A 5,712-nucleotide genomic window follows, 5' to 3' on the forward strand; every position below is an offset into this window, starting at 1 on the left:
CACTGAATAAAGAGCATCTACACTCGTCAATCTTCTCTGCATAAAAAAAATCATTATCCTCCCACTGGTTTCCTGCCAGATGAACACAGCCATGACGTGGTGTGTGTGTGTGTGTGCATATGTGTGTAAAAGAGCTAATCTGTAAGCAGCCAGAGGAGAGGCTGACGATGGAAGCACTGCTTCTTAGCCAGAGGGGGAACTGCCAGGAATGCATCTGTATTTGTGGAATGGACACACACTTAAAACACTAACACACGCTTGAAACTAGACACACACTTAAATGTACACACACTTAAAACACAGAAAGACTAATTGCCAAGCGTCACTCAATGAGGGGGAGAAAGACAGAGAGGGAGAGAAAAAAGATAAGATGCCAGCATATAGACTAACTGTGGGATAACTGAAAACCATGGACAGACAGAGAGAGGAGGAGAAGTGAGGAGAGGAGATGGAGAGAGGAAGAGTAGAGAGGAGAGGAGATGAGATGGAGAGAGGAGGAGAAGTGAGGAGAGGAGATGGAGAGAGGAAGAGTAGAGAGGAGAGGAGATGAGATGGAGAGAGGAGGAGAAGAGAGGAGAGGAGATGGAGAGAGGAGAAGAGAGGAGAGGAGGTAGGAGTGGACAGGAGGAGAGGGGAGAGAAGTGCAGAAGTGAAAAAGATGAGGAGGCAGAGAGGAGGAGAAGAGGAGGAGAGGAGGAGAGGCGGTTGAGAAGAGGACAGGAGGTGGGAGTGGACAGGAGGAGAGGAGAGGAGAGAAAAGTGAAAAAGGTGAGGCGGCAGAAAGGAGAAAGGAGGAGAGGAAAGGTGGGGAGGGGTGGGGAGGGGTGGAGAGGAGCGAAGAGGAGTAATAGAGACGAGGGTAAAGGTGGAGAGAGGTGGAGAGGAGCGAAGAGGAGAGATAGAGAGGAGGAGAGGAAAGGTCGAGAGGAGCAAAGAGGAGAGATAGAGAGGAGAGGAGGAGAGGAGCGAAGGGGAGAAAGAAAGGTGGGGAGGGGTGGAGAGGAGTAATAGAGAGGAGGGTAAAGGTGGAGAGAGATAGAGAGGAGAGGAGAGGAGAGGAGAGATAGAGAGGAGGAGTGAAGAGGAGTAATAGAGACGAGGGTAAAGGTGGAGAGAGATAGAGAGGAGAGGAGAGGAGAGATAGAGAGGAGGAGTGAAGAGGAGTAATAGAGACGAGGGTAAAGGTGGAGAGAGGTGGAGAGGAGAGAAGAGGAGAGATAGAGAGGAGGAGAGGAGCAAAGAGGAGAGATAGAGAGGAGAGGAGCGAAGGGGAGAAAGAAAGGTGGGGAGGGGTGGAGAGGAGTGAAGAGGAGTAATAGAGAGGAGGGTAAAGGTGGAGAGGAGAGATAGAGAGGAGGGTAAAGGTGGAGAGAGGCGGAGAGGACAGATAGAGAGGAGAGGAGAGGAGAGGAGCGAAGAGGAGAAAGGAGGAGAAGTTGAGTGAGAGAGGAAGTCCTCTCCGAGCGCTTGGAGCCCAGAGGTGGGCTGAGCGTTTCAGAGCTACAGCGTCTCCATCACACACACACACACACACACACACACACACACACACACAGGATGAGGTGGGCTGAGGAGAGCTGAGCGTTTTAGAACTACAGCGTCTCCATCACACACACTAATGCCCCTCGTTCATCACTCCGACAGCCTCCGCGTGTGTGTGTGCTTCTCCCCCCCCCCCCCCACACACACACACAAACACAGAAACACAGAAACAGTGGTTAATGATGAGCATTTGGACAGGAAATGAAGATGTATGGCTGGTGTTTAAATTGCCCTGCCAGTTCAGAGGCACAGCCTGATGTGAGCCTGATCTCGTCTGAAGCACACGTCAGGAACCCTGCTGCTCCTTGGAGTCCCCATGGCCCTGAAGAGAGTGTGTGTGTGTGTGAGTTTGTGGTGTGTGTGTGTGTCTGTGTGTGAGTTTGTGGTGTGTGTGTGTGTGTGTGTGGGTGGTGAGTGTGTGTGTGTGTGTATGTGTGTGGGGGGGTGTGTGTGTGTGTGTGTGTGTGTGTGTATATGTGTGTGTGTGTGTGTGTGTGTGTGTATATGTGTGTGTGTGTGTGTATAGTCTCTGCAGCTAGTGTTCTAAAGCGCTCCCACAGGCAGAGTGTGGAGGTTTGTTCTAATCAGCGATGCAAATATCAAAGTTATTCTGCGCACGCCGGCCGGAAGGGGAAATAATCGTTCCCACTCTTGATGGGCGCAATTTGGCTGGGAGACGTCGGTGCGGTGCGGAGCGGTGCGGAGCGGAGGTAATCATATCTGCTCTTTACGGAGCGATCAGGGGAAGCACCGGCAGAACGCGGCAGGGTTGCCTGGATACCCAGGTGGACGTGGAGTATGATGTGTGTGTGTGTGTGTGTGTGTGTGTGTGTGTGACAGCTGCAAAGGGAGCAGTCATTACATCGATTGGGCTTCACTTAACGGCCCACTGGACAGTCCGAAGAGCGGTGCGTGGGGATTCTGAATGATCATCATCATCATCATCATCATCTCGGGATCGCGGTCTGATTCAGGTCAAGGCAGCCTGCTCAAAACAGCCCCCCCCCCCCCCCCCCCTCCATGCACACTCACACACAAACAAACTCAAGCACACACACACACTCACACACAGATACACACAGATACACACATTCTCTATCTCTCTCACACACACACATTCAAGAAGATACACACACACACACACATATACACACACTCTCTATCTCTCTCTCTCACACACACACACACACACACACACACAGACAAACCCACACACACACACACCCCTAATGCACAGTTGCACTCAGAACTACATGGCCTGGAAGTCTGGAACAACACAACTAAAATGACTATTGACGCCAATACCATTATCAACATGTTCCCAATCAATCCTCCGTTAGTATTATGGTCTGTGTTATGCCTCCTGAGGTCATGCAAGGACACTGGGCTGAAAAGACAGAAGAAAGTGTGTGAGAGAGTCACAGTGTCTGGTTCCCAAAGACCTACAGAGTACAGAGTACATGACACACACTTGGCAGCGTTTTTTTCCCGTTTTATTTCAACAAAAGGTGTGTGTGATTCAATAAAACTTTATTACAAGTATTTACAGTCAAGTATCCTAACAGGACTTTGTACACCAGTTTTTGGTCACATGCACATTGGGTCTATACACACATTTACAATCTCGACGGGGAGGGGGAGGAGTCCGTTCAGGAAAAGGGGCAAATGGCCTTTGAACTTTGACCCTGTGATGGGACCCCCCACGGGCGGTGTGAACCATCCACACGTGCCTTTGACAGGAGAGCTACACACGCAGCAGGGAATTCTGGGAGGTTTGCAGCCTCTGTGATTACATATTTCTCTGCTGTAAGACTGGAGAGTTCAGTCAAAGCAAAGCCTCCTTCTCAGGGAGGGTTTATAGTGTGTGTGTGTGTGTGTTTGTGGCTGTGGGGTACAAGTACACCTAATCTCTTTAGATAGAGATGATAAGAGTAAAGATCAGACTAAAGCCTAGAAAATAAAAGGTTGTAGTCTATGTGTGTGTGTGTGTGTGTGTGTGTGTATGTGTTGCAGTGGGGCCTATATATACTGATGCTATTGGAGAGAGCTGAGTACTGAAAGGCACAGACTGAACCCTACATCTAATGAACGTGTGTGTGTGTGTGTGTGTGTGTGTGTGTGTGTGTGCCACGGCCAGTGGTGGGTCTTCAGTGTGTAAAGCTGGCAGCTGGTGTAAGGCGATGGGCACTTGAGTCAGAGCCTGAGATGGTGAAGGCTTTAGCTTCTCCCACTCACACACACTCTTGCTCTCACACACACATTTTGAAAGTACATCTCCAGCAGCTTCCTGAGGTCTGGTGTGTGCAGAGGTTTGATGACTCCTCCGTCTAAGGAGGCGCAGCTCAGGCCACCTCCTCTCCTCCGTCTAAGGAGGCGCAGCTCAGGCCACAGGCCATCTCCTCTCCTCCGTCTAAGGAGGCGCAGCTCAGGCCACAGGTAATCTCCTCTCCTCCGTCTAAGGAGGCGCAGCTCAGGCCACAGGCCATCTCCTCTCCGTCTAAGGAGGCGCAGGTCAGGCCATCTCCTCTCCTCCGTCTAAAGAGGCGCAGCTCAGGCCACAGGTAATCTCCTCTCCTCCGTCTAAGGAGGCGCAGCTCAGGCAACAGGTCATCTCCTCTCCCTCATCACCTCTCACAGCCTCCTCCTACAGAACACACCAGAGAGCCCGACTGACAGACAGACAGCTGTGCACCTCACACAGACTACAGATCCACAGTCAGTCAGACAGACAGACAGCTGTGCACCTCACACAGACTACAGGTCCACAGTCAGTCAGACAGACAGACAGCTGTGCACCTCACACAGACTACAGGTCCACAGTCAGTCAGTCAGTCATTCACATGCAGGTGGGATCTATGGCGGCATATGTACAAGCACCATGAAGCTACGCTAACTAGCTTTGCTGAAATAGCCTGTTTGACTACGGTAGTAGAGTAAAAAAGCCTCTTGAGAAGAGAAGAGAAGAGAAGAGAAGACAGATGGGCGGTCTGTGAAAGTCCAGAGCGACTGAAGAAGGCTGCTGGGGTGTTTTTGAGCAGCAAAAGAACAGACAGAGCAAGGCTGTCTGGGCTGCTTCTTGAGTGTTCCGTTTTAGAACTAGAGCCCAGCCAATCACAACAAAACAGTCCCGTGGTATCCCGGTGACCCGTGAGTCCATGGCAACCACTGGTAGTTTGGGAAAGTGCCTCCTCAAAAGGAAGAAGAGAAGAAATCAAATGACGCGGAAAATAGGCCGCCCCATTTGAATGTTCACATTAATGTCTAGCATTGAGAAAACAGACGACAAATTAAGAAAAGATGGCTTCTTCTTGTACAACACTGAAGTCCACTGCGTAATGGTTTTGCTGTTTCATTGTTTCGTTTTCGGCCGCAGACAAAAACAGACCGTAATCATTTACAGTAACCTTATGTGAGATTGCTTCATGTAAACGAGTGATGAGCTTAGCCGTGTCTTTCTTGGTCTTTCTTGAGGACGAGCTGAAGGGGAACATCTCCTGCGAACACACCAGCCCATCCAAAACCCGTCCCCACAGGAAGAGACAGACCCTCCCCTTACAAGTTGAGCAGCAAGTATAAATAAATGAAAAATAAATAAAATAAATGAATGAAAAAAATAAATTGCTGCTTTTTTCTTCATTTACTGTCATTTCACATTAGTGGCTAACGCCGCACACAGACACAAGTTAGCATTTAAAGCTTAAGACAAGTTTCATTGCATCTACTACAGTGATTTCATACTGGTGTCATTCAATACAGTACTTTCACCTGCCGAGTGAAAGCTTAGACTCTCAGTCTGAAATGACCAATACTTATTGGACACGTTTACACATTCTATTTACTGTGCATTAGACAAATTGCATAGCCGTGTACCTGTTCACAATCGAACATCAAGAGATTTTGTGCAACCGTTTCAAAAACACATTTTTCTCACATTATCTTTGCTTGTTGGCATCAGAATCAAGAACTCATCAACACTGGAACATGAACAAAAAAAACAAAAAAAACCTGGCCCTCGTTCTCTTGACCCAGTCAGACTTTTGAGCGTCTTCTGATCGGAACCCTTCTAAGGTAGCTACAGATCAACACTGAGAGAGACAGGAAAGCGCGGGGCGGTGTGGGGGGGGGACCAGAAAGCAAGATACGTGCACTTATTTGGGCTTTAAACAAGGG

The sequence above is a fragment of the Sprattus sprattus genome, assembly GCF_963457725.1.
Source record: "Sprattus sprattus genome assembly, chromosome: 10".
NCBI classification, from domain to species: domain Eukaryota; kingdom Metazoa; phylum Chordata; class Actinopteri; order Clupeiformes; family Clupeidae; genus Sprattus; species Sprattus sprattus.